The sequence below is a fragment of the Musa acuminata genome, chromosome BXJ1-3 (assembly GCF_036884655.1).
Source record: "Musa acuminata AAA Group cultivar baxijiao chromosome BXJ1-3, Cavendish_Baxijiao_AAA, whole genome shotgun sequence".
Taxonomy (NCBI): domain Eukaryota; kingdom Viridiplantae; phylum Streptophyta; class Magnoliopsida; order Zingiberales; family Musaceae; genus Musa; species Musa acuminata.
The window spans coordinates 19,798,117-19,806,113 of NC_088329.1; positions in this window are offsets into that span (position 1 = coordinate 19,798,117).

Sequence of the window (7,997 nt, forward strand, 5' to 3'; positions counted from 1 at the left end):
CTATCACTTGGGTATTCAACCTAGACCACTGTATTATGTGATATATGTAAGTACAATCATTGGAGATTCTTTGATAACGAACTTGAATCTGGTCCTCTTGTCTGATTTTTGTTGGAGAACTTGAACTTTTACTGATTTAGTTCTCCTAGAGATTTGGAGTTATGATATTATACTTGGTATGCATTGGCTATCTTCTTATCATACCAGTATGGATTGGTATATAACAAATGATCACTTTTTGCATATTTGATCAGCCGATCTTTTATTTTGAGAGTATTGGACATTATTTATCTCCTTGCCTAATGTATCCCAGGATGACTTGCCTGGATTACCTCCAAATGTGATTTTGCTTTTGATTAGGTCCTTGGGACAATCCCTATATCTAAGCCTCTCTGCAGAATGATATCATTTGAGTAAGTGGAATTAGAAAAACAACTACAAGGATTATTAAATGAGGATTTTATTTGGCTTAATGTTTTATCATGGGGTGCTCTGGTGTTAGTTAAAAAGATGGATGGAACATGGAGGCTTTGTATTGATTATGGATAGTTGAATCAGGTGATCATCAAAAACGAGTATTTTCTGAAGTAACGATTTGCTTGATTAATTACAGGTGCGCAAGTATTTTTGAAAGATTGATTGAAGGTCGGGTTTACCATCTATTGAGAATCAAGAAGGAGAATATTTCGGTCACTCTTGGAAAATTGTGTAATTGTATTGAATTGATGAAATTATTTAAGAGTAGAAGGAGGAAATAAAGAAATCATAATCCTCATCTTTTCATCGATTGAGCTATGACCAATTTAGAGGACTAAATTTTCTTTTAAGGGGGGGAGAGTGTAATATCCCCCACTTTTAAAAATGTATTAATAAGGATTTATATGTAAATTGGCGGACCTATATGTAAATATAGAAATTACAAGGACTAAACTGCTAAGTTGCAAAAAGAAAAAAAAAAAAGAAAAGGAAAAACCGAAAATTCGGTATTATCCCACCGCCTCCCACGCACTCTGTTTCTTTCCAGAAACAGAGAGAGCGGTGGGGCGTGAGGAGAAGAAGGAGAGTGGTTGAAGAAAAGAAGAAGAAGAGGGAAAAGAAGAGAGGAGGAAGAAGAGAGGAAGAATAGAGGAAGAAGAGGGAGAAGAGAAGAAGATGAAGAAGAAGAAGAAGAGGTGGCTGCAGCGAGGGCTGCAGCGAGAAGCTGTGGGGCGTGGGGAGAAGAAGAGAGGAAGACGAGGGGGAAGAAGAAGAAGAAGAAGAAGATAGCTGCGGCAAGGCTGCAGCGAGGAGATGTGTGGCCTTGGGGAGGAAAAGGGAAGAGGGGAAGAGGAGAAGAAGAAGAAGAGGAAGAGAAAGAGGTGTGATACCTCTGTTTCCTGCAGAGGAAACAGAGGAGAGGGTGTGTGTGACGAGGGGAAGAAGGGGCTGCAGCTGCGGCGATGGCAGCTGCAGCTGGAAGAGAAGAAGAAGAGGAAGATGAGCAGGGGAGGAGGGAGAGGTTGCGGCCATGGCTGCGGCCGCGACTGCAGCAGTTGCAGTGGGGAGAGAAGAAGAAGAAAGGAAGGAGAAGGAAGAGGAGAAGGGAAAGAAGTAGCTGCGGCTGCGGTTGTGGCAGCTGCAGCTATGGCAGGGAAAGAGGAAGAGAAAAAGGAAAGGAAGAAGAAGAGAAAGGGAAGGAGAGGAAGAGGAGAAGGGGCTGCGGCTGCGGCGATGGCAGCTGCAGCTGTGGCAGGGAAAGAGAAAAAGGAAAGGAAGAAGAAGAGAAAGGGAAGGAGAGGAAGAAGAGAGGAAGAGGAGAAGGGGCTGCGGCTGCGGCGATGGCAGCTGCAGCTGTGGCAGGGAAAGAGAAAAAGGAAAGGAAGAAGAAGAGAAAGGGAAGGAGAGGAAGAAGAGAGGAAGAGGAGAAGGGGCTGCGGCTGCGGTGATGGCAGCTGCAGCTGTGGCTGGGAAAGAAGAGAAGGAAAGGAAGAAGAAGAGAAAGGGAAGGAGAGGAAGAAGAGAGGAAGAGGAGAAGGGGTGGCAGCTGCGGCAGTGGCAGCTGCAGTTGGAAGAGAAGTAAGAGAGGAAATAGAGTAGCAGAGGAAGAAGAGGCTGCCGTTGTGGTGGCTGCGGCCATGGCTGCGACTGCGACTGCGGCAGTTGCAGCTGGGAAAGAAAGGAAAGGAAAGGGGAAACAAGGGGCTGCGGACGGGATTGCGGTCGCAGCGGCAGCGACTGCGTATGCACAGTTATGTCTGTGAGAGAATGGAGGAAGGAAGGTAGTGCGGTGGAAGGGGCTGTGATTGTGGCAGCGGCAGCGCCGGCGGTTGTGGCAGCTGCGTTTGGGAAAGAAAAAGAAGGAATGAGAGTAAGAGAAAGCAGGTGACTGTGCCTCGATGTTCGACACGTGGTGTAGTTGCGAAGAAAGGAAGAAAACTGGAGCTCAAAACGAAACAGAGAGAGGACACGGAGGAAAAGTAGAAGGATTTGGGCTAGCACCTTCTTTGGATCTTCGGATCGAAATCCTTGAAAGGCAAGTTCCCTGATCGTTTCTCCTATAATTGCTCTGATATGTCTTATTGCAAGTTCCCTGATCGTTTCTCCTATAATTGCTCTGATATGTCTTATTGCAAGTTCCCTAATCGTTTCTCCTATAATTGCTCTGATATGTCTTATTGCAAGTTCCCTGATCGTTTCTCCTATAATTGCTCTGATATTTCTTATTGCAAGTTCCCTGATCGTTCCTCCTATAATTGCTCTAATCTTTCCTATTGCAAGTATCTTGATCGTTCCTCACTGCCATTTTATCTCTACATTTGCTTTGAATATGAGGAACTTTGAATTGTTCTAGCCTTGCATTTGATATATCTCCTGTTTAGACGTAACGATTCGAATCTGTGCAACTTCTAATATTCTGACCTTTTGATACCGAGCTGCCTATAAGTCTTTGTTGGAAACTCTGATTTGTTCAAAACTGATTTCATTGGAAACTAGACTCGTAGACCTTTCTTTGATATATGGATTGAAAGATTTGGAATCCAAACACCTGTCCAGTTGTCTGTTGAATCTGACATTATGAATTCTGCCAACAGAGATTTTGTTCTACGACACTTGCTTACCAAATTATTTGTAACTCTCTCTGTTGGACAGTTCGATTCATATGAAGCCTGTCTTATCTGAAAGTATTATCCAATGATTATTTCTGAGTAAATTGGAGCACGATTGATAGTTTGAATCATTTGTTCAATGTGCCTTCTGTATTCTGCCAGAAATCGAGCTTTGGTCGATTTCTCATATTCTGGTTTCATTCCTTTGGAGATTGATATCCTTTAGCTTTCTTATTCAATTGAGCTTTATATTACTGCTTTGAATTCTTGTATGCTCTTGTCCTTAAAATTATTGCATTCTTGAAAACTGTTGTGTAACGTTTATGCTATATCGTATTGACTCTTATAGGCACATGTATATCCTATTGTTCCGCATTTGCTTTCGATATGTGCCTATTCCAGTTTCATTCCTTTGGACATTGAATTCATCAAATCTTCTTATTGAATTGAGGTATAAGTGATTGCTTGGATTCCATATGTGCCCTTGCTTTCAATTCCTTTCAAGTCTGAATATACTTGTGAAAGATTATTGCTTACTTCGGATTGACTCGTAAAGGCACATGTACGTTTGTTGTTCCGCGTGTGCTTCCGATATATGCTACTTATTGTTGAAACTGTCATTTTGTACTCTGGTGTGTGGGATTGTCTGGACCTTTGCTAGAAATGGTAAAGGGTATGCGCTATTTGCCCGCTATGTGGGGTCCCGCTATGAGGGATATTCTGTATGCGCTTGTTGCCCGCTACGTGGGTATGTGATTAGAGCATGCGATGCTCTGCCGGCCCCCTTTGACTTCACCTAGACGTGGGTGGATGGAGCTCCCAGACGTGGGAGACTTTTGTCAGGTGGTCATTCAGAAATGGATGAATCACATTCTGACTGAGATCCCACTACACCTTCTGTATGTTTGATATGATATCCAGAGCTTTGGTTATGTGTTTCTGTACATGCTTTGGATAAGATTGATATGTTTGCAACGTCAAAGACGACGTTTGAGCTTCTGTACGGTATTTGTTATTGATATGCTCTGAAATGTTTCATCCACTGTTGATATGTTTCGAAATGTTCCATATGTCGTTGATATGCTCCGGAACATTTCATACGCCATTGATATGCTCCAATTACTTTGTGCTCCATTTGCTATGAACTGATATGTTCCGAAATGTCCTATCTACCATTGATATGCTCCAAATTACTCTGTGCTCCATTTGCTATGAACTGATATGTTCTGAAATGTCCTATCTACCATTGATATGCTCCAAATTACTCTGTGCTCCATTTGCTATGAGCTGATTTGTTCTGAAATGTCCTATCTGCCATTGATATGTTCCAATTACTCTATGCTCCATTCGTTATGGATCAAATATGTTATGAATGACATGATACGTATGATTTGGTATCTATTGAGATGGTATCCTTGAGAATTCTGGTATTCTGCCTTGCATTATGATACCTTACTCGTTTCAAACTGTTCCTTTTGTTCTGAATAGGCTTTGTCACTTGCTGAGCCGTTTTTGGCTCACTCCGTTGTTATATAAACCTTTCAGGTCAGCTTGTCACTCTTCGAGATGTTTGATTTGGGCTGAGGCAGTGGATAGCTATTCAGAATTATGGGCAAGTCCTGTTGGTTGTTATGCTATTGTTGTATAAGCATATTTTGTATGTAATGAATTGTTCTGATGATCGAAATGGATATACTGTGTAAAAGTGTTAGAAGATCTCTCTTATTTGGAATTTCGGAATGTTAAGTCTAATTTATGACGATATGAACTTGTGGTGAATAGTTGGAGTTCTGATTGTATAATTTATTTAGCTTGTGGATTTATAAATGTTGTTCATGTTTGTCAAGTTGGCTTGGGTTGCCATAAATGTGAATTATCGAGTGATGTGATATATGATTATAAACTGCACAGGTTTTATGGATGTGAATATGAATAGAATGTTTTCAGTGTCCTCAAACGTTAGTTTGGATCCTGGATTGGTCTGTGACGAAAATTATAAAAATCATGGATATTTTGAGGGGCGTGACAAGAGCATCGCAGGCTCTAATCACATACCCACGTAGCGGGCAACAAGCGCAAACAAAATATCCCTCATAGCGGGACCCCACATAGTGGGCAAATAGCGCATACCCTTTACCATTTCTGGCAAAGGTCCAGACAATCCCACACACCAGAGTACAAAAGGGCAGTTTTAACAATAAGCAGCATATATCGGAAGCACACGCGGAACAACAAAGCTTACATGTGCCTTTACGAGTCAATCCGAAGTAAGCAATAATCTTTCACAAGTATATTCAGATTTGAAAGGAATTGAAAGCAAGGGCACATATGGAATCCAAGCAATCACATATAACTCAATTCAATAAGAAGATTTGATGAATTCAATGTCCAAAGGAATGAAACTGGAATAGGCACATATCGAAAGCAAATGCGGAACAATAGGATATACATGTGCCTATATGAGTCAATACGATATAGCATAAACGTTACACAACAGTTTTCAATAATGCAAATAATTTTAAGGTCAAGAGCATACAAGAATTCAAAGCAGTAATATAAAGCTCAATTGAATAAGAAGGCTAAGGGATATTAATTTCCAAAGGAATGAAACCAGAATATGAGAAATCGACCAAATCTCGATTTCTGGCAGAATACAAGAGGCACATTGAACAAATGATTCAAACTATCAATCGTGCTCCAATTTACTCAGAAATAATCAATGGATAATACTTCCAGATAAGACAGGCTTCATATGAATTGAACTGTCCAACAGAGAGAGTTATAAATAATTTGGTAAGCAAGTGTCGTAGAACAAAATCTCTGTTGGCAGAATTCATAATGTCAGATTCAACAGATAACTAGACAGGTGTTTGGATTCCAAATCTTTCAATCCATATATCAAAGAAAGGTCTACGAGTCTAGTTTCCAATGAAATCAGTTTTGAACAAATCAGGGTTTCCAACAAAGACTTATAGGCAGCTCGGTATCAAAAAGTCAGAATATCAGAAGTGCACAGATTCGAATCGTTACGTCTAAACAGGAGATATATCAAATGCAAGGTTAGAACAATTCAAAGTTCCTCATATTCAAAGCAAATGTAGAGATAAAAATGGCAGTGAGGAACGATCAGGATACTTGCAATAGGAAAGATTAGAGCAATTATAGGAGGAACGATCAAGGAACTTGCAATAAGAAATATCAGAGCAATTATAGGAGAAACGATCAGGGAACTTGCCTTTCAAGGATTTCGATCCGAAGATCCAAAGAAGGTGCTAGCCCAAATCCTTCTACTTTTCCTCCGTGTCCTCTCTCTGTTTCGTTTTGTGCTCCCGTTTTCTTCCTTTCTTCGCAACTACACCACGTGTCGAACATCGTGGCACAGTCACCTGCTTTCTCTTACTCTCATTCCTTCTTTTTCTTTCCCAAACGCAGCTGCCACAACCGCCGCCGCTGCCGCTGCCACAATCGCAGCCCCTTCCACCGCACTACCTTCCTTCCTCCCTTCTCTCGCAGACATAACTGCTGCATACGCAGTCGCTGCCGCTGCGACCGCAATCCCGTCCGCAGCCCCTTTTTCGCCCTTTCCTTTCCTTTCTTTCCCAGCTGCAACTGCCGCAGTCGCAGTCGCAGCCATGGCCGCAGCCATCACAACCGCAGCCTCTTCTTCCTCTGCTACTCTATTTCCTCTCCTACTTCTCTTCCAACTGCAGCTGCCACTGCCGCAGCTGCCACCCCTTCCCCTCTTCCTCTCTTCTTCCTCTCCTTCCCTTTCTCTTCTTCTTCCTTTCCTTCTCTTCTTTCCTAGCCACAGCTGCAGCCGCCATCACCGCAGCCGCAGCCCCTTCTCCTCTTCCTCTCTTCTTCCTCTCCTTCCCTTTCTCTTCTTCTTCCTTTCCTTTTTCTCTTTCCCTGCCACAGCTGTAGCTGCCATCGCCGCAGCCGCAGCCCCTTCTCCTCTTCCTCTCTTCTTCCTCTCCTTCCCTTTCTCTTCTTCTTCCTTTCCTTTTTCTCTTTCCCTGCCACAGCTGCAGCTGCCATCGCCGCAGCCGCAGCCCCTTCTCCTCTTCCTCTCTTCTTCCTCTCCTTCCCTTTCTCTTCTTCTTCCTTTCCTTTTTCTCTTCCTCTTTCCCTGCCATAGCTGCAGCTGCCACAACCGCAGCCGCAGCTACTTCTTTCCCTTCTCCTCTTCCTACTCCTTCCTTTCTTCTTCTTCTCTCCCCGCTGCAACTGCTGCAGTCGCGGCCGCAGCCACGGCCGCAACCTCTCCCTCCTCCCCTGCTCATCTTCCTCTTCTTCTTCTCTTCCAGCTGCAGCTGCCATCGCCGCAGCTGCAGCCCCTTCTTCCCCGGCGTCACACACACCCTCTCCTCTGTTTCCTCTGCAGGAAACAGAGGTATCACACCTCTTTCTCTTCCTCTTCTTCTTCTTCTCCTCTTCCCCTCTTCCCTTTTCCTCCCCAAGGCCACACATCTCCTCGCTGCAGCCTTGCCGCAGCTATCTTCTTCTTCTTCTTCTTCTTCTTCTTCTTCCCTTTTCATCCTCAACGCCACACACATCCTCTCCTTTGTTTCCACCTGCGGGAAACAGAGGTGCTGCAGCCCTGGCTGCTGCAGCTGCCTCTCTTTTCCCTCTTCTTCTCCTTCTCTTCTTCTCCTCTTCCCTTTTCCTCCCCAAAGCCACACACCTCCTCGCTGCAGCCTTGCCGCAGCTATCCTCCTCTCTTCTTCTTCTTCTTCTTCTTCTTCTTCTTCTTCTTCTTCTTCTTCTTCTTCTCTTCTCCCTCTTCTTCCTCTCTTCTGTTAGGATCGGAGCGGCACTAAGAGGGGGGGGTGAATTAGTGCAGCGGATTAAAACTTCGATTTTAATCAAAATCTTTCGTACGTTAAGAACGAAACTTGAGAAATTTAACTT